Source organism: Bidens hawaiensis, unplaced genomic scaffold (assembly GCF_021521415.1).
Source record: "Bidens hawaiensis isolate Kalapana, Puna unplaced genomic scaffold, B.hawaiensis_p1.1 tig00028814_1, whole genome shotgun sequence".
NCBI lineage: Eukaryota > Viridiplantae > Streptophyta > Magnoliopsida > Asterales > Asteraceae > Bidens > Bidens hawaiensis.
In genome coordinates, this window is record NW_027494737.1 from 152974 (window position 1) to 175700 (window position 22727).

The 22727-nt window shown below is 38.9% G+C and overlaps 1 pseudogene across 1 annotated transcript; it reads right to left on the reverse strand.

Annotated features, from left to right (window-relative positions):
* Window positions 1-425: 425 nt before the first annotated feature.
* Window positions 426-22351, reverse strand: LOC143577811 (cytochrome P450 CYP82D47-like; annotated as a pseudogene). The gene is made up of 2 exons (XR_013143175.1): window positions 21322-22351; window positions 426-1260 (listed from the first exon to the last, which is right to left on the reverse strand). The product of XR_013143175.1 is annotated as a cytochrome P450 CYP82D47-like (transcript).
* Between the last annotated feature and the right edge of the window lie 376 nt (window positions 22352-22727).

Here is a 22727-nt window from a genome sequence, read left to right on the forward strand (position 1 = left end):
ATATTACTCTTAATAGCTAATATAGAGTTTCCCATTGGGTGTACATATATAGAGAATAAATTAACATCATAACCTAATCTCACACACATAAGTAAATCATGTGTCTCCTCTCTCTTCTAAATCGGGTTCCTCTCAAGAACCCTAACCATCCTTAACTATACATCCTAAAGGGGAACTCAATTAAGATGACAAGCATGTCGACTACATCATACCCTGTTGCGGTTACTACTCTTCATGCTGTAACAGGTTCATAGGTTTAATATTTATCATGTTTTATATTACTTACATGAATAACTGATCAAAATCTCTGGCTAATATATACTCTTTTTCAAGATCCTTCTCGCATTAGATACAAATTACGTAATGATATAGTTAAAGTCTTAAAAGTTAAAACTCAAAATGGGTTAATTAAATCAAACAACATATAAGAGTCATTAACATCAACTCATTAAATATAAATAAAATGTCTTCAACATCATATATGCTATATTTCAAGAACAGAACCTGGTCTTATAGCAACAGATAGCATATGTTTATTTTAATTATCACTTATACATGTATCTATTTGTAAATTTGCAGACTAACGAGTCCCAACACAGGCATCTGTAAGTACTGCATAAAGGTAGAGACCTAGGCCAAGCCATACATCTGCGGCAATAATCGAGGTGCAACAAGAAGCTCGAGTGGACGAACTTTTTGAATAACGATCCCTGGACATTTAGTCTTGTCAATTTGTTCATTAGACGGATTTTGGAACTCAAGTGCATGAATTACGTTGGCCAGTATGTACTGTATAGCTTCCATAGCAAAGGACATCCCCGGGCATATTCTTCTACCACTTCCAAATGGGATCAACTCGAAATGCTGACCCTTCACATCGATTTCTTTTTTGCCTGTCGGAAACCTCTCAGGCCGGAACTCAAATGGATCAGTCCATATTTGTGGATCGTGATGAATCTTCCAAACGTCTATGAAAAGGCGTGTGCCTTTAGGGATGGTGTAACCACCTACAGTGCAGTCTTCCATGGACTCGTGAGGAACAGAAAGTGGCGAAGCGGGATAAAGACGCATCGTTTCTTTGATAATGGCTTGAAGATAAACCAAGTTGTTAATGTCTGATTCTTCAACTTTTCTATCTTTTCCAACGTGGTTTTCTAGCTCTTGTTGAGCTTTTTTTAAGGCCAGAGGGTTGTTAACTAGTAAAGCTAAAGCCTATGTTAGAGTAACCATTGTCGTGTCTGTGGCTGCTGAATATATTGCCTATGGAAAGCAAAAACAGAGTGAAAAAATAATAGTAATGTAACAAAAATTTACCCACTTGGAGGCAGTGACAGAATTTATGTTAAAACATACATAGTTCGTATATGCTTTTATATATATATATATATATTATATATATAAAGGTTCATGTGTATTTTAATCTTAACATGAGAACGTAGGAAATAATAATAATTTATAAGAAAATGAGAACGTAAGAAACAATACCAACTATAATACCAATCTACATAAACATTTATTTATAATAACAAAGAAAAAACCTAAAAAATACAACAAAATAATCAAAATCAAGAACAAAATAATAACAGCAAATACCAACAAACACTTATAACAGCAAAAGAAAAAATCTAATAATAACAACAAAATATAAATCAGCAAATACTTATAACGTCTCATAAACGAAAACTAGCAAATACAAACAAAAAATAACAACAAACACCTATAAAAATAAACCTAATAATAACAACAAATTGGTTCTCAATGTTTTCATTTTAAAAATAAAATGTATTTGATCATGTTTCTATATATATATATATATATATATATATATATATATGAGGGTTATTTTAAGAACTATGGTGAGTTTTAAGAACTTTAAGAACTCAATTTTAAACCACACATTTAATTAAATGATATGAAATATGTGGTTAAGATTAAATTTAATTAAAAAATAAAGCATGAGAGAGAATAAGTATTTTTGATAATTACAAAAGTTTAATCGTTAGTTACACATGTGTAAAAAGTCGATTCGGTGTGTAAAAAAATACCGTAATTTTTTGTACATCACTTACACTTACATATTACACATGTGTAAAAAAAATTCGAAAAAAAAATTTGTTACGTTGAGTTCTTTCGAGTTCTTAAAACTCAAAGTGGTTCTCAAAAGAAATCAATCCTATATATATATATATATATATATATATATATATGTAAGGGAGAGATCGTGAAAGAACTTGTTCGTATAAGAACTAAAGAACTGTATGGTACATATATATGCAGTATAATATACTGGTGTATATGTATTATAGAGTTATCTAGTTTTCTTATCAAAATGAATTCTTTCATGATATATATATATATAAAGAAATTGTGAGAGAGTATTGCTCGTGTGGCATGACAATGACTTGAATAGACACGTGTGAAGTACCATATAGATTCAAAGATTTATTTTATAATGTTAATATTAAATCATATAAAATAAAAAAAATGTTAAGAATTTAATTAAATAGAAAATTGATTGTTTACATAATTATATTTTTAAAATAGTTTCTGTGTTATACAAAACTGAAGTTATAATCTAACAAAATTACAGCTGTGAAGCCTAGGTGACCTTTTTGGTGTCGGATGTTCCTTTCGGGATATACTTGGTTATGGGCTCATCGTTCATCCATTAGAACATGACGAACAGTTTAGTGTGGGACCAAGGGTGGGACCAGGTGACTTGGGTTAATTACAGGGCGGACTCAAGATGCTCAGACGCCTAAAACTAGCTATAATGTTAAGGCTTTTTTCTTCTTTTCTTTATGAGTATAACACTAGAAAGTATGCAAGAATTATGTAATATGAATAATATGCAATGATAATTGATATGAGGTAGTCCTTCTTAGCTTGTGCCCCATCAATGAGTTACTAATTTTGAAAAAAATTCTACTTTGAAAAACCTATAATATGTAACCCTTATTTAAGATTGAGGCCCAATAAAATTGAAGGCAAAGTCTTTGCCTCATTTAGCTTACCCACGAGACGACCCTCTTTAATAAATAAATAAAACTTTAAGTCCGGGATCGATAATCAAACACAAATTAAATGACTAACTCAATTTTATTATATAGGAAATATAACTCAAAAACCCCTATTACACATAACTCGTGTTTTTCTTGATGAAACTAACTTGGTTACATCAACTTCTTTTTATTAATTCGTAAATTGGTTGTCCCTATTTTTAATGTTAACGCAACTTAGCAAACAAGAAACCTAATAATCCTAATTTGATCATTAAGCAACCCATTAACAACCCCTTTTAATTGTTGGATTGGGACTTACACTCGGGTCAAACAATAATTGAGTCAACAATCACCCTTTCAATTGCTGTACCGGACTCACCCGGCTCACCCCTTAATTTTCTACTCGAAATTGGCGGGTCTTTTCATCATTTTCTTGATTCTCCCAAGGCTTTTCTTAATCTCTTTCAATGTTTTATGGGCTCCACTTAGCTTGAAGAAACACTTGTTTCGTTTGATAATTACTCGTCTTCCCTTGAGATTGAATCACTTTCTTGACCACACGTTTAGTTTCTTGAACACTCTTTTTTGGACTTCAAATTTTGGAGCTTGAATATTTGATTGGAATCTGACTCCTACTCGGCTTATCTTCTAGCAGTCCAATTCTTTGAAGATCCCGATCTGCAAAATTCTTCATTTCAATGCTGGCTCGTTTACCGAGACTTGTTATCTTGAGGCAAATCTAGTACAATCGGTTCTTGGTCCTTGCCACCGTCATCAAAAGATTACCTATATCATGTTTAATGGTTAGCAAATCGTGTTTCATATGAATCTCGCATCCACTTTCCGTTGCTTTCCCAATACTTATGATATTGCATTGTAGATTTGGGATGTAGTAGACATTAGTCGACAGACGCTGCTTCCCCGTTTTTTCTTCAATTAAGATTGACCCTTTCCCCCGAATGTTAATACAAGATTCATCTCCGAAATTCACTTTTCCGATGACATGTTCATATAATTCATAAAAATATGTTTTATTACTACTTCATGTGATTCAATGCTTCGTTGTTGAGATACCAAACATCTTTTTACATTGGCGCAGTTTCGAAATGCTTTGGAAATACTCTGTCTTCATTCAGAAAAAACGTTTTTTGATCACCTTTTATCATAAATTAAGATGGATCAAAATCATAAATATTGTTCAAATTAGATTCTTCATTTTTCTTCATACATTCCGGGCAGATATACACAAAGTGATCGAAATTATCACAAAGGTAACACTGAACTTGTTAAACAATCCTTTCTACCCCTTTGAGAATCATTTGTTCTTCTTTGACCCGTATTCCTTGACTCACGATGTTGACCATCTAGGTTGTCACAACCATATTGATCCTCATCCTCTCGGTCTTGACCTCCGGTTTCACGCCTCTTCTGTATGTCCGTGAACTCGGCCAACCCTTACATGGGCTACCAGACTGATCATACGGCTTGCTTTTGTTACTACGCTCCGATCAATTGAAAAGTAACTAACCTAGTGAATTTGAAGCGCTTTCTCTCCCTCGTAGACGTTCCTCGAATACCTTAAGTCTTCCAACAACATCCTCAAATATCATACTATCAAGATCAACACTTTGCTTGATTGACTCTACGAGTTAGAAGTAGTTGTCCGGAACCATGTCCAGTAACTTCTTAACCAGGACATCTTGCTCGAACATGTGACCTAGATTTATTGCCTTTGAAGCCATACTTGTTATTTTTCTACAAACTCCTCAACAGTCTCATCTTTCTTCATCTTGAGTTTCTCAAATTCACTTTTCAGAGTTAGCAGTCGAGCCTTTTGAACTCGCTCGGCCCCAACATATTGTTCTTTCAAAGCGGTCCATATTTCTCGATCATTTATATATTGAACAATCTGAAGAAGAATATTACTTTCCACCACTTGAAACAAAAACGATCTGGCCATTTTATTCTTCTTCGCAGTAAACCGCACCCTTTTTCGGTTGAACGACTTCCCATAGCCCTTGATCGTCCAAAATCGCTTCCACCACAATCGCCGATATGATGTAATTTGTTCCGTTCAACTATGTAACATGTAGCATACCACCCCTCCCTGTAACATCCCGAAATTTCTAAAGTAATATTTAATATATTATTTTGTCGAGTGAAATAAACGAGTTAGTGGAACGATAATAATAATAGCAAAATATGAAGACTTAGAAGGATAGTTAGATGGGATTAGATAGGGACCAAAAGGAAATATGGGCCTTCGGTCCATGGGCTTAAGGGAGTATAAATACCCCCTTAAACCCCAATCATTTCCATTCCATCCATTTATCCATCCTAATCTCTACACACCCCAAAACACACAACCCGAACCAAGATCCAAAGGCGAGGACCCGAGCTCGTTGGTGCTAGATCGTCGTGACGAACCAAAGCAACAAGACCAGCTCGTGTTCGTAGTTCGACTCATTTACGGTACGTTTATATCGAGAACTTGTTCGTTTAGGTTTGGATTAGTATAGAAATGATAGATCTGTGTTTGTATGGTAAAAACGAATCCAACAAAGCTAAACTTATTGAAAATGGTTACGATTTGATGGGTTAATCGATTGATAAAAGAACCCGTAACCTATATGCCTAAATCGCACCCTTTAAACATCGATGTTAGGTCGATTTGATGGTTGGGGTTTGTAGGCGCTGGTCAGACGATTCCGTGGATACCTAAATCGAGTTATTTGGTTAAGAAACGAAGATGATTAAGGACGAACAGTAGCTGCAGCCGACAACTTCGCCTGCAAGCTAAGTTCGCCTGATGAACTTCGCCTGCAAAGCTAAGTTCGCCTGATGATAACTTCGCCTAAAGCTAAGTTCGCCTAAGGTTTAACTTCGCCTAAAGCTAAGTTCGCCTGATGACAACTTCACCTAAAGCTAAGTTCGCCTAAGGTTTAACTTCGCCTAAAGCTAAGTTCGCCTAAGGTTTAACTTCGCCTAAAGCTAAGTTCGCCTAAGGTTTAACTTTGCCTAAAGCTAAGTTCGCCTAAGGTGTAAGGCCCCGAACCCGGTAGCCTTACTTTAGCGTCGGATTTACTCATAAACACAGTTCTTACAAATCAGAGTTCATTAAAACTTTCGCGGAAACGTTTACTTGAAGCATTCGTTACAAAACATTCAATCTCTTTTTTGATATTATAAAAAAAATCATTATATTTAAAACATCTTTTCTTCCATCTTAAGATGCCAGCCGTTCAATCCATGCCATGTGCCATCCTTATGCTAGTCCTTTGGTCTGATCACCTGCGTGCATACTAAAAGTCAGCTACGCTGAGTGAGTTCTAGTTAATCGGACGCCATACAATACATACACACACATACATATCCGAAGATACATATCCATACTTAACTAGTTACCCTTCTGTTCTACATACATGCTTACTACCATACATACATATCTACAATCCCTAACCTCAGTCCACCGAGAGTACGTTCATAGTCCGCCGTCTATACCTGTACTCAAGGTCGTGAACACGTAAAAGGTCCGCAGTCCTTACCTATGTTCACCATTCATGGCACGTGCAAGGTCCGCAGTCCTTCCCTATACCATCCTACATCCACAACACGTACAAGGTCCACAGTCCTTCCCTATGTTGCAACCTAATTCATAGCACGTACGAGGTCCGCAATCCTCCCCTATGCTACAAATACAGCACGTATAAGGTCCACAGTCCTTTCTTATGCTGATGCCTATCTATAACACGTATAAGGTCTGCAGTCCTTAACTACGTTGTCGTCTATTATCTGTAACACGTATAAGGCCAACCGTCCCTATCTACGTTTACATCTATCATCTACGTTACGTATAAGGCCCGCAGTCCTTAACTACGCTACCAACAGCCGAGTCTATGTCCGATAGAAGCTAGAGGGATTTGCCATCCTAACTTACTATGTCGAACGTAGAACTCCCAAACCATTCGTGTACCTGTATACACATACTTCACATATACAATAATTACATTATAGCATAAGAACACTCTAGGCGTTCTTTACATCATTCATTTAACAACCATACCTCTTGTCGATACGTGCAATATCCGAAGATCGTTCACGCCCCGACAAGTATTCATTTGTAATGTTCATACATCTTCGATATATAATATTCGTACCTTTATTTTTGACCTGACAGTACGCGCAATATCCGAAGATCGTTCGCGTACCGACAAGCAATCATTCATATCCATCACACATATCACATATGGCATACACTTATCGCTTAGGATAAATGTATTAACAACACATCGAGTATGCACACAGCCCCGAAAACATAACAAGGAATGGGGCTAGAAACTCACCTGAACACGGTTACGTTCACCGTTAATCGTAATCCCTTTCCTCAGTTGTGCACGGCTGACTGTATAACAAGTATACATATCAATTAACTATCACTACTTATATCATCTTTCTAATCTTAATTACTACCCACAACGAACGGGGGTCCGGGGGCAGTCATCAGGCGAACTTAGCTTTAGGCGAAGTTAAACCTTAGGCGAACTTAGCTTTGCAGGCGAAGTTGTCATCAGGCGAACTTAGCCGTAAGCGAAGTTATCAATTAGGCGAACTTGGCCTCAGGCGAAGTTACCAGTTAGGCGAACTTGGCCGTAAGCGAAGTTATCAATTAGGCGAACTTGGCCTCAGGCGAAGTTACCAGTTAGGCGAACTTGGCCGTAAGCGAAGTTATCAATTAGGCGAACTTGGCCTCAGGCAAAGTTACCAGTTAGGCGAACTTGGCCGTAAGCGAAGTTATCAATTAGGCGAACTTGGCCTCAGGCGAGGTTATCGCTTTGAAGGCGAAGTTATCGCTTTGAAGGCGAAGTTACCCAGTTCGCGGCGAAGTTGCCCAGTTCAGCCACTGTTTGGTTTCTATCAACCATTTTGGTGATTTTAACACCCTTGTTATGGTTCGACATCACCCACTACGTTCCCCAACCGTTTTCGGTCGTATATATACTATAAAGCTTGGATCTTTAAACTTTAAAGATCAAGAATCATACCTTTTTGTGCTCGCTTGGATCTCGTTTAACTTGCTAGTCACAACTAATCGCTCACTCTCTCTCGGATCTTGTTCGTTCCTCTCCCTCGGCCGCCGGCGGTGCGTGTGGCGTGTGGTGTGTGTGTTTTGGAGTGTTAGAGGATAAGATGGAATGAATGATAGTTTAGGGTTTAGGGGATATTTATATCTCTTAAAGCCCATGGACCTAAGGCCCATTCTCATTTAACCCATCTCAATTAATCTAAGTCCATGATCCGCTCCTTAATAGATATTAAATAATTAATAACGCGAAATCACTAAACGTAACTTTCTTCATTTAAAATTATAAATTTTAGGATGTTACAAGTCTTCCCTCCTTAAAGAGGTTTCGTCCCCGAAACCTAGCTTATTCCTTGTAAAAGGAATACCCCCCCCCCTTTTTTTTATAATCGCACACTTTATTGAATCACCTTTACTTTCTGAGTTATTCTTCTTACTCCCGACTTTGCAGCCATCGAATGGTGGTCATGTGTTTTAGCTATTTAAGGTAGCTTATCCATGAGACCCTCGATTGTACCAAGACTCATCTCATCCTTCCAAGGGCTTCGATTAGTACCTTTAACACTATTGTCTAAAACAACATTTCCTCATAACATAATAATCATTCATAACCAAACTCAATATATTACACGTCACTGATAAACATAAGTTTTAAACCTTAACACAAAACAAGTTCTCAAGCAAATGTAATTTAATAAAACCATTGCATGACCAATTATTCCTTCATCAAGTGTTCCTCTCTGCAGTTTCCCCAAGTCTTTATCCTTTCGCACCTCCCGCCCCTGATTCCTTGCAATCCCTAGCCATGTGGTCAGCTTTTCCGCATTTGAAGCACTTTGGACGATCAGGGCATTCTCGAGAGTAATGCCCACTCTTTCCACACCGATAGCACTTGTCTGTCCCAGTCCTGCATTCTCCCCGATGCACTTGTCCACACGTCTTACATGCATCCTTGTTCCTAACCTTGGCCTTCCTCTCATCAGTTGTTGTCACCATCTCGCCAGACCGCTTAGCAGAGGTAGCCCATTTCTTCTCCTTCTTTTCCTCCACCACCACATCGTCCTCAGCCAGGTCAGCATAAACCACTTCTGCAAGTTCAACAGCAGAGTCAATTGTAGCAGGTTTATTTGCCCTGACTAACATGCGGACTTTTTATGGCAATCCCCTCACATAACATTTGATTCTCTGGACCTCAGTGTCAACCATATCAGGCACCAACCTAGATAGTCGGTTGAATTCAGTAGTATACTCACGATGCGTCATCATACCGGCCTTTAAATTCAGGAACTTCATCTCCGTCCTTTCAACCTCGGCATCTACACAAAACTTCTTCATCACCAACTCTTTCAGATCGTCCCATCTCAACGCCTTGATCTCATCCCTAGTCTTCCTCTGCTCCACACTTTCCCACCAATACATAGCTTCTTCCTCAAATGACTGAGTAGCATAACCCACAGCTTGGTCGGGACGGCATTCGCTAATGCGGATAACCTTGTCCATAGTGGTTATCCATTGGAGAGTAGCGATTGCGTCTCCCAAACCAGTCAGCTTTGGCGGGTCGCATCCTTTGAAGGACTTATATTTGCACCCATCTTGGCCTCTTTTCCTGTCATCGACCTTCACAGACTTATCCTCACTCGAGGCCTCTCTTTCTCCTTCCCCATCCTTCCTACCATCACCACCCGCCCCTTCAGCAGTTCGTTCACGGCTTCCAGCAGATCTTTCGGGATTCAGGTTCTTCACAGCAGCAACTACAGCTTGAACAATGGCTGCTTGAACTGCAGGGCTAAGTTGAACCTCTTCGTCGTTGTTCTGGTCTCCTCCAGCTGCGCTTCCTTCATCTTCGGTGTTGGAAGCTTCTTCTACCGAGGGTTGCCGAGCAAGACGAGGCCTGCCACGGCGTCCAGTGCGACCCCCAGTTCCAACAATTTCTCCAGCTCCAGCCATTAGTATTCTAAAAGGGAAAACACAAACGTCATCACTCTAGGAATTATTTAGCACATGATTTGTAAAGTAAGTAGTTAATGACGTTGATCAAGTGTAATTAACTATTTGCGTTACTCCTCAGGTTCTACATACTTACCTTCATGATTTCACTTGTGCTTGTTTATACTCTTAAACAGTTAATCAGTTAAGATCATTTAATCCTATCCCTAACCTGCACTCATTCTTCATTTAGCAAATAAGCCAACATTAATATACACCATTTACCATACACTTTACCTTTACTGAGCTTGCTTGAGTGACACATGGCTATCTTGAACTGGCATCTTCTTTCTTTCTCATTTTAAATCTCATTCTCTGTTCGAGTCTAAGCATGTAGGATGCTTAAATCTCTCGAACTTATGCTCTGATACCAACTTGTAAGGCCCCGAACCCGGTAGCCTTACTTTAGCGTCGGATTTACTCATAAACACAGTTCTTACAAATCAGAGTTCATTAAAACTTTCGCGGAAACGTTTACTTGAAGCATTCGTTACAAAACATTCAATCTCTTCTTTGATATTATAAAACAAATCATTATATTTAAAACATCTTTTCTTCCATCTTAAGATGCCAGCCATTCAATCCATGCCATGTGCCATCCTCATGCTAGTCCTTTGGTCTGATCACCTGCGTGCATACTAAAAGTCAGCTACGCTGAGTGAGTTCTAGTTAATCGGACGCCATACAATACATACACACACATACATATCCGAAGATACATATCCATACTTAACTAGTTACCCTTCTGTTCTACATACATGCTTACTACCATACATACATATCTACAATCCCTAACCTCAGTCCACCGAGAGTACGTTCATAGTCCGCCGTCTATACCTGTACTCAAGGTCGTGAACACGTAAAAGGTCCGCAGTCCTTACCTATGTTCACCATTCATGGCACGTGCAAGGTCCGCAGTCCTTCCCTATACCATCCTACATCCACAACACGTACAAGGTCCACAGTCCTTCCCTATGTTGCAACCTAATTCATAGCACGTACGAGGTCCGCAATCCTCCCCTATGCTACAAATACAGCACGTATAAGGTCCACAGTCCTTTCCTATGCTGATGCCTATCTATAACACGTATAAGGTCCGCAGTCCTTAACTACGATGTCGTCTATTATCTGTAACACGTATAAGGCCCACCGTCCCTATCTACGTTTACATCTATCATCTACGTTACGTATAAGGCCCGCACTCCTTAACTACGCTTCCACCAGCCGAGTCTATGTCCGACAGAAGCTAGAGGGATTTGCCATCCTAACTTACTATGTCGAACGTAGAACTCCCAAACCATTCGTGTACCTGTATACACATACTTCACATATACAATAATTACATTATAGCATAAGAACACTCTAGGCGTTCTTTACATCATTCATTTAACAACCATACCTCTTGTCGATACGTGCAATATCCGAAGATCGTTCACGCCCCGACAAGTATTCATTTGTAATGTTCATACATCTTCGATATATAATATTCGTACCTTTATTTTTGACCTGACAGTACGCGCAATATCCGAAGATCGTTCGCGTACCGACAAGCAATCATTCGTATCCATCACATATATCACATATGGCATACACTTATCGCTTAGGATAAATATATTAACAACACATCGAGTATGCACACAGCCCCGAAAACATAACAAGGAATGGGGCTAGAAACTCACCTGAACACGGTTACGTTCACCGTTAATCGTAATCCCTTTCCTCAGTTGTGCACGGCTGACTGTATAACAAGTATACATATCAATTAACTATCACTACTTATATCATCTTTCTAATCTTAATTACTACCCACAACGAACGGGGGTCCGGGGGCAGTCATCAGGCGAACTTAGCTTTAGGCGAAGTTAAACCTTAGGCGAACTTAGCTTTGCAGGCGAAATTGTCATCAGGCGAACTTAGCCGTAAGTGAAGTTATCAATTAGGCGAACTTGGCCTCAGGCGAAGTTACCAGTTAGGCGAACTTGGCCGTAAGCGAAGTTATCAATTAGGCGAACTTGGCCTCAGGCGAAGTTACCAGTTAGGCGAACTTGGCCGTAAGCGAAGTTATCAATTAGGCGAACTTGGCCTCAGGCAAAGTTACCAGTTAGGCGAACTTGGCCGTAAGCGAAGTTATCAATTAGGCGAACTTGGCCTCAGGCGAGGTTATCGCTTTGAAGGCGAAGTTATCGCTTTGAAGGCGAAGTTATCGCTTTGAAGGCGAAGTTACCCAGTTCGCGGCGAAGTTGCCCAGTTCAGCCACTGTTTGGTTTCTATCAACCATTTTGGCGATTTTAACACCCTTGTTATGGTTCGACATCACCCACTACGTTCCCCAACCGTTTTCGGTCGTATATATACTATAAAGCTTGGATCTTTAAACTTTAAAGATCAAGAATCATACATTTTTGTGCTCGCTTGGATCTCGTTTAACTTGTTAGTCACAACTAATCGCTCACTCTCTCTCGGATCTTGTTCGTTCCTCTCCCTCGGCCGCCGGCGGTGCGTGTGGCGTGTGGTGTGTGTGTTTTGGAGTGTTAGAGGATAAGATGGAATGAATGATAGTTTAGGGTTTAAGGGATATTTATATCTCTTAAAGCCCATGGACCTAAGGCCCATTCTCATTTAACCCATCTCAATTAATCTAACTCCATGATCCGCTCCTTACTAGATATTAAATAATTAGTAACGCGAAATCACTAAACGTAACTTTCTTCATTTAACATTATAAATTTTAGGATGTTACATAAGGTTTAACTTCGCCTAAAGTTAAGTTCGCTTACAAAATAAATTAAAAACCAAATGGAAAATGTGTTAAGACAGTTAATGTAAATAAAATTTTTCCCTTGGACCCCAGCCAGGGGCTCTGCCCCTTGGACCCTGCTAGGGGCTGCCGCCCCTAGGCCCCGCTGCCAGGGGCGCTGCCCCCGGACCCCCGTTCGTTGTGGGTAGTAATTAAGGTTAGAAAGATGATATAAGTAGTGATAGTTAATTGATATGTATACTTGTTATACAGTCAGCCGTGCACAACTGAGGAAAGGGCTTACGATTAACGGTGAACGTAACCGTGTTCAGGTTAGTTTCTAGCCCCACTTCTGTGTTATGTTTTCGGGGCTGTGTGCATACTCGATATGTTTGTTAATACACTTATCCTAAGTGATAAGTGTATGCCTTATATGAATGATGTGAAATGTATGAATGATTGCTTGTCAGTACGTGAACGATCTTCGGATATAGCACGTACTGTCAGGTTGTAGTGTTACGTATAAGGTGAGTATAATGTATTTGCTCATATGTATGAATGCGATAAAGTTAATAAACAAAGGAAAGGCACAGTTGTATGGTAACGAAGAGGGACCAGACCCTTATAATATCTGTGATGTTAGGGACCAGACCCTTATAATATCTGTGAGGTTATAGGGCGAAAGGCTCTTTAAAACGTATGATTATGTATGTAAAGAAAGTATGAAGGTAAGAATGAAAGTATTTGCAATTATGTTTGTATGAAAGAAAGTTAAGAGGTTAAGTATGAAATGTAAGAAGGTATTGTATGATTATGTGATTAACTAGAACTCACTCAGCGTAGCTGACTTTTAGTATGCACGCAGGTGAGTAGGATGAGGCAGCTCGCTTGAGGAGACACGTGGCACCGAATAAGAGGCTGGCATCGGAAGACTCAAGACGTTTAGGTTTAATGTTTCGTTAATTTTGAAAGACAAAATGATGTTTTAAGACAAGACGTGTTTTGTTATGAATTGTTTTATGAAAGCTTTTATATTCCGCGAATGTTTTAATTAACTCTGATATTTAGAACTGCGTTTATGAGTAAATCCAACACGAAAGTAGGGCTACCGGTAACGGGGCCTTACAAGTTGGTATCAGAGCAAAGTTCGAGAGATTTAAGCATCCCACATGCTTAGACTCGAACAGAGAATGGGATTTAAGTAAGAAAGGAAAGAAGATGCCAGTTCAAGAATGCCATGTGTCGCTCAAGCAAGATCAGTAAAGGTAAAGAGTATGATTAAATGATATATGTTAATGAGAAAGAAAAGATATGTGAACGATAGGGATAGGGATAATTGATTGTTTGATTTGACTAACTGCTTAAGTAGAACCAGCACAAATAGACTCATAAAGGGAAGTGTATAGGACACGGAAAGCAACGTGATCAGCTAGTCACAGCTGGCCACTGTTATTACCTGTTAGCCTTGCTATTCTTGTACTAAATAGTTCCTTGAGTGATGATGTTTGTGTTTTCCCTTTTAGAATACGATGGCTGGAGCTGGAGACATTGTTGGAGCTGGAGGTCGCGCTGGACGACGCGGCAGGCCTCATCATGTCCAGCAACCTTTGGTTGAGACAGCTTCCAACACCGAAGCTGAAGGAAGCGCAGCTGGAAGAAACCCGGAAAACAATGAAGGAGTTCAACTGGATCCCGCAATTCAAGCAGCTATTGTTCAAGCTGTAGCCGCTGCTGTGAAGAATATTACTCCGGGAGGGTCTGCTGGAAGCCGTGAAAGAACTGTTGAAGGGGCAGGTGGTAATGGTAGGAAAGATGATGAGAGGGAAAAGGGTGATTCAAGTGAGGTGAGGTCTGTGAAAGTTGATGATAGGAAGAGGGGCCGAGGCGGTTGCAACTATAAGTCCTTCAAAGGTTGTGACCCGCCTAAGCTGACTGGTTTAGGAGACGCAATCGCTACTCTTCAGTGGATAACCGCCATGGATAAAATTATCCGAATCAGCGAGTGTCGTCCTGACCAAGCTATCGGTTATGCCACCCAATCATTTGAAGATGAGGCTATGTATTGGTGGGAGAGTGAGGAGCAGAGGAAGACCCGAGAAGAGATCAAAGAGATGAAGTGGGACGATCTGAAGGAGTTAGTGATGAAGAAGTTCTGTGCTGACGCCGAGGTTGAAAGGACGGAGATGAAGTTCCTGAATTTAAAGGCCGGTATGATGACGCATCGTGAGTATACTACTGAATTCAACCGACTATCTAGGTTGGTGCCTGATATGGTTGACACTGAGGTCAAGAGAATCAAATGTTATGTAAGGGGATTGCCACAAAAAGTCCGCATGTTAGTCAGGGCAAATAAACCTGCTACTTTTGACTCTGCTGTTGAACTTGCAGAAGTGGTTTATGCTGACCTGGCTGAGGACGATGTGGTGGTGGAGGAAAAGAAGGAGAAGAAATGGGCTACCTCTGCTAAGCGGTCTGGCGAGATGGTGACAACAACTGATGAGAGGAAGGCCAAGGTTGGGAACAAGGATGCATGTAAGACGTATGGGCAAGTGCACCAGGGAGAATGCAGGACTGGGACAGACAGGTGCTATCGGTGTGGAAAAAGTGGGCATTACTCTCGAGAATGCCCTGATCGTCCAAAGTGCTTCAAATGCGGAAAAGCTGACCACATGGCTAGGGATTGCAAGGAATCAGGGGCGGGAGGTGCGAAAGGATAAAGACTTGGGGAAACTGCAGAGAGGAACACTTGATGAAGGAATAATTGGTCATGCAATGGTTTTATTAAATTACATTTGCTTAAGAACTTGTTTTGTGTTAAGGTTTAAAACTTATGTTTATCAGTGACGTGTAATATATTGAGTATGGTTATGAATGATTATTATGTTATGATGAAATGTTGTTTTAGACAATAGTGTTAAAAGTACTAATCGAAGCCCTTGGAAGGATGAGATGAGTCTTGGTACATCGAGGGTCTCATGGACAAGCTACCTTAAATAGCTAAAACACATGACCACCATTCGATGGCTGCAAAGTCGGGAGTAAGAAGGATAACTCAGAAAGCAAAGGTGATTCAATAAAGTGTGCGATTATAAAGAAAAAGGTATTCCTTTTACAAGAAATAAGCTAGGTTTCGGGGACGAAACCTTTTTAAGGAGGGAAGACTTGTAACATCCCGAAATTTCTAAAGTAATATTTAATATATTATTTTGTCGGGTGAAATAAACGAGTTAGTGGAACGATAATAATAATAGCAAAATATGAAGACTTAGTAGGATAGTTAGATGGGATTAGATAGGGACCAAAAGGAAATATGGGCCTTCGGTCCATGGGCTTAAGGGAGTATAAATACCCCCTTAAACCCCAATCATTTCCATTCCATCCATTTATCCATCCTAATCTCTACACACCCCAAAACACACATCCCGAACCAAGATCCAAAGGCGAGGACCCGAGCTCGTTGGTGCTAGATCGTCGTGACGAACCAAAGCAACAAGACCAGCTCGTGTTCGTAGTTCAACTCATTTACGGTACGTTTATATCGAGAACTTGTTCGTTTAGGTTTGGATTAGTATAGAAATGATAGATCTGTGTTTGTATGGTAAAAACTAATCCAACAAAGCTAAACTTACTGAAAATGGTTACGATTTGATGGGTTAATCGATTGATAAAAGAACCCGTAACCTATATGCCTAAATCGCACCCTTTAAACATCAATGTTAGGTCGATATGATGGTTGGGGTTTGTAGGCGCTGGTCAGACGATTCCGTGGATACCTGAATCGAGTTATTTGGTTAAGAAACGAAGATGATTAAGGACGAACAGTAGCTGCAGCCGACAACTTCGCCTGCAAGCTAGGTTCGCCTGATGAACTTCGCCTGCAAAGCTAAGTTCGCCTGATGACAACTTCGCCTAAAGCTAAGTTCGCCTAAGGTTTAGCTTCGCCTAAAGTTAAGTTCGCCTGATGACAACTTCGCCTAAAGCTAAGTTCGCCTAAGGTTTAACTTCGCCTAAAGCTAAGTTCGCCTAAGGTTTAACTTCGCCAAAAGCTAAGTTCGCCTAAGGTTTAACTTCGCCTAAAGCTAAGTTCGCCCAAGGTTTAACTTCGCCTAAAGCTAAGTTCGCCTAAGGTTTAACTTCGCCTAAAGTTAAGTTCGCTTAGAAAATAAATTAAAAACCAAATGGAAAATGTGTTAAGACAGTTAATGTAAATAAAATTTTTCCCTTGGACCCCAGCCAGGGGCTCTGCCCCTTGGACCCTGCTAGGGGCTGCCGCCCCTAGACCCCGCTGCCAGGGGCGCTGCCCCCGGACCCCCGTTCGTTGTGGGTAGTAATTAAGATTAGAAAGATGATATAAGTAGTTATAGTTAATTGATATGTATACTTGTTATACAGTCAGCCGTGCACAACTGAGGAAAGGGATTACGATTAACGGTGAACGTAACCGTGTTCAGGTGAGTTTCTAGCCCCACTTCTGTGTTATGTTTTCGGGGCTGTATGCATACTCGATATGTTTGTTAATACACTTATCCTAAGTGATAAGTGTATGCCTTATATGAATGATGTGAAATGTATGAATGATTGCTTGTCAGTACGTGAACGATCTTCGGATATAGCACGTACTGTCAGGTTGTAGTGTTACGTATAAGGTGAGTATAATGTATTTGCTCATATGTATGAATGCGATAAAGTTAATAAACAAAGGAAAGGCACGGTTGTATGGTAACGAAGAGGGACCAGACCCTTATAATATCTGTGATGTTAAGGACCAGACCCTTATAATATCTGTGATGTTAGGGACCAGACCCTTATAATATCTGTGATGTTAGGGACCAGACCCTTATAATATCTGTGATGTTAGGGACCAGACCCTTATAATATCTGTGAGGTTATAGGGCGAAAGGCTCTTTAAAACGTATGATTATGTATGTAAAGAAAGTATGAAGGTAAGAATGAAAGTATATGCAATTATGTGTGTATGAAAGAAAGTTAAGAGGTTAAGTATGAAATGTAAGAAGGTATTGTACGATTATGTGATTAACTAGAACTCACTCAGCGTAGCTGACTTTTAGTATGCACGCAGGTGAGTAGGATGAGGCAGCTCGCTTGAGGAGACACGTGGCACCGAATAAGAGGCTGGCATCGGAAGACTCACGACGTTTAAGTTTAATGTTTCGTTACTTTTGAAAGACAAAATGATGTTTTAAGACAAGACGTGTTTTGTTATGAAATGTTTTATGAAAGCTTTTATATTCCGCGAATGTTTTAATTAACTCTGATATTTAGAACTGCGTTTATGAGTAAATCCAACACGAAAGTAGGGCTACCGGTAACGGGGCCTTACACTCCCACCAGTCGCTTTTGGTTCGATTATCGGATCTTCTTTGTCTCCTACCACTGACCGTGTCGAACCCCCTTGCTCCACTTCGTTGGAACAAATATAAATCAATATGCCCTGAACCACTTTTTCAGAACCGGACTCGCTTGCTCACAAAATAAATCAAACCTTGGTTAAATTAAACCTAACTCATTCAACCTGTGTAAAAAACAAACTCTGAATAGGCCTACTCGTTCAACCCAAATAAAATACGAACTCTGATTTAAGACGTCTTATTCAACCCAAATAAAAACCCAACAATAATTATTGTTTAATCAATAAACGTAAACCAGATTGATTGTTCCTTTCTTTTATTTTTGGATTCTTTGTAAAAATAAATAAGTAAAGGACCTTATTTTTCTTTATTTGTGTCTTCGTGACTTGTTCAAAGTGCCAGTTTACGAAAAAAGGACCGAAATCATTTTCTTTTTTGCCTTTTAATTCGCTACCTACGAAACAAGAATTTCCTCACAAGTTGGTTCTCGGTGATTTCCCAACTTGAAACCCAAGAACAACAAACTGCTATACGGACTCAAAATGCAACAATCGAACCAAGATTCTTGTTCAATCATGAATTAGAACTGTGATGAAAACTTAATGACACGGCGACGACGACCCTATGAATTTGGTCTCTGTGGTGGTTGGCGGTGTTCTCTACATCGGTGGTGGTAAATCGGTGGTGGCAATTGAAGTCCCGGATCGAAAATCAAACACGAATTAAACAACTAACTCTCGTTTATTATAGAGGAAATGTAACTCAAAAACCCCTATTACATATAACCCGTGTTTCTCTTGATGAACCCTAACTTGGTTACAACTTCTTTTTAACAATCCCTAACTTGATTACAACTTCTTTTTAACAATCCCTAACTTGGCTGTCTCTATTTATAATGTTAACACAACTTAGTTAACAAGAAACCTAATAATTCTAACTTGGGCATTAAGCATCCTATTAATAACCCTTTTAATTCTTAGATCAGTGAGCCTTACATTCGGACAAAACAACAATTGAGCCAACATTTCATATGATGTGTTGAAAACTCAAATTGTACGAATACAAGAAAACTTCATTTAATAAAAGAATATATTTAATTTTTTCTTTTCATATGCTATTATTGTTTACCAAAATTAAAAATTATGTAGGTAGTGAGATTACATATATTTAGTAAACTAGTGTTTTTGTCGGCACGTTATGATAGGCAGGTCAGTAAAACACAGGCGGTGGTAAAACACAAGTGTTGATATGGTAAGTTGACACGAATTCGGTCGGTTTCAGTTACGTGCGATATTGTATCGGAACTAAAACAAAAATAAAACAAAATTATAAAAATTTGGGTGGACTAATGGCATGACGTCGGTCTGTAAAACTCGATCATTTGTAAAACCTGACCGTTATCGATCCCGGACGTTGATACGGTTGAGTCTACGCAAATTCAGTGGAGTTTCGTCAAGTTCGTTACTGTACCGGAACTTAAAAAACCAAAATAAGCATTCGGTCAGTTTTCGTTATGATACTGGAACTAAAACAAAACGTGACGAGTCTACACGAATTCAGTCGGTTTCCGTTGCGTTCAACATGATACGGTAACTAAAACAAAATAATAAAAAAATAACAAAAACAAAATTCACATTAAGTATGTTTTCATTATGACTGAAACTATAATAAAAAAAATACTACCAGTAGGGTGTTACAAAATAGCTTAATCGAGGCTTTAGCACCAAACTTTTAAATTATATTATATTATAATATAAGTAAATTATCATATAAAAGTACATGTAAAAATTGGTGATAATATAGGATTTTTTTTGCTTATTTAGATGGGTTGGAGAAAAAAAAGTGTTTTTATGTAGTGGACTAAAATTTAATTGCTTTTAGGTAATCCTCCATATGAGATGGCGGATTACATGTACACGCAAGCATGCTTTCCACGTTGTCTCCAAGTCGGATGCCATGTCAACGGGTAATACACGTGGAATCCTCTATCTGAGATAGAGGATTACATAAACTCACTTTACCAACATTTACCGTGGACTTACCATATGAAATCTCCTTTTTTTCCTCCTGGACACGTGTCACAACCCCCTAAAATCCTCTATCTCAAATAGAGGATCGTCTTATAAGGAACATATACTAATAACTCTCGTGAATGAATTGTAGTCAACCTTCATAATCAGTAAATTTCATATTTGTACCATAAAAATGTATTCAGCTTTCTCATGAATAAAACCTTTTTTATGAGTGAACTATTTGTATTGGACTTTTAAAATGTAATCCTAGAAATCCTCCATCTTTACATTTAAAGATAGGATTATAACTATTCTTCACACACTCTTAATACAATATCAATTAACTTTTAATGTCAACAAAATCTATTGTTATTTTATCTCAGGCCTAACTAACTATACGTAAATGTAACATGTTCGTTGGCATTAAAAGTTAATTGATATTGTATTAAGAGTGTGTGAAGAATAGTTATAATCCTATCTTTAAATGTAAAGATGGAGGATTTCTAGGGTTACATTTTAAAAGTCCAATGCAAATAGTTCACTCATAAAAAAGGTTTTATTCACGAGAAAACTGAATACATTTTTATGGTATAAATATGAAATTTATTGATTATGAAGGTTGAATACAATTCATTCACGAGAGTTATTAGCATATATTCCTTATAAGACGATCCTCTATTTGAGATAGAGGATTTTAGGGGTTGTGACACGTGTTCAGAAGGTAAAAAAGAGATTTCATATGGTAAGTCCACGGTAAATGTTGGTAAAGTGAGTTTATGTAATACTCTATCTCAGATAGAGGATTCCACGTGTATTACCCGTTGACATGGCATCCGACTTGAAGACAACGTGGAAAGCATGCTTGCGTGTACATGTAATCCGCTATCTCAGATGAAGGATTACCTAAAAGCAATTAAATTCTAATCCACTACCTAAAAAAGCACTTTTTTTTTCTCCAACCCACTTAAATCAACCAAAAAAAATCGATAATATAGTGATGTTTTTTTGTTTGTTTTTAAATCTCTTAATTGATTGGTTTTTCCTGTTTCTGAATTGATTGTTTCTTCTTAAGGGATAAATATTCTCTGTCGTGCTTTTTTGTTTTTTTTTGTTTTATTTAGTCACATAGTCATACCAAGCATGTAGCTTTCACAATATCATCCGTGTTGAAGCCATAATCTTCCTCTTTAACTTCTTCTTTAACACGTGATAACACTGCAGCCATGAAGACTTTGCTCTCATCTTCCTGGAGTGTAGAAGTAGAATCCATCTCCTTTTGTGGTCTTCTAACCATCCACTAATTACAACATCCATCTCTTTCGCCGTCTTCTTCATCAGCTTCTCATAACCTCCTAAATCTAACCACCTCAACCATGGAATGGCATCTGATGGAGCAAATGCTGCCAACAGTTCCACAAACTGCTTAACTGCCTTGCGAAACTGGTCTCCAATTTGTTCACCGGCTGAAAAATGATTCCCAAACATCTTTCTTACAACTATGTTTACAGTCAAGTTTTTAAACCATTCTTTCATATCAACCATCACCATTTCAGAAGACCCTTTATTACTTGCCCAAGTTATGTAGATGTCCTTTAGGGATGACTTCACTTCAGATACTTGTATATGTGCTAGCATTTGAACGCGATGGTGGGACAACAGTTCGATAACAACTATCTTGCGAATCAAACGCCAGTATGGTCCATATGGTGCCAGGCCGAAATTAGCATAGTTGTGGCTCATCAGGTCGCTTACCAATGATTTCGGCCGGCTAGCAAAGACTTTATCATTGGTAGTTAAACACTCTTTAGCCATCTCAGAATTGCTAACAACTAGAACTCGGTGAACACCAAGTTTGATGGTAAAAATCGGTCCGAACATCAGCCATAGAGCCCAACAATTTGTATGGAAGTTAGGAACCAGCTAAAAGATGCAAGTGACCAATTATTGGCCATGCTCCAGCAGCTTCTGGTACTCTCCTAGTAACCCCATTTCTAATTCCCAGATGACCAAAGATAAGAAAACATAATATGCTTGCTACAAAGATTACGAATGATAAAAGTAAATCCATTACAAGCCTTTGGGACAGTGGAAGATCTACAGAAATTTTAGTTAATGGGATACTTGAGGAATGTATTATCACAGTTAAAATAAGCAATTCATGATAAGATTGTGAGGTGGTGTGGTCGTGATAGAATGAGTGGGCCTTTAATAATGACGTGAGAATACAAAATGCTATCTTGATGGGTAGGCTATTGACAAGCAACACTTAGCTTGGTAAGGTGGTCCAGTTCGCTCGAAGGGGTGAATGGAGGAGATCAAACTTAGTTTCTTAGAATTTGATTTGTTTCCTAATTCTAGATAACTTGTTCCTTAGGTATATTTTTCCTATATAAAGCAGGGTTTGGGTTTATTAATTAACTAGGTTTTTACCCGGCGCGCTGCGCCGGGAGTCAGGACATGTCGGTAAAATCCGGGCTGTGATAAAACCCAAACGTTATCAGTTTCAAGTGTTGAGGTGCTAAGTTGACGCGACTTCGGTCA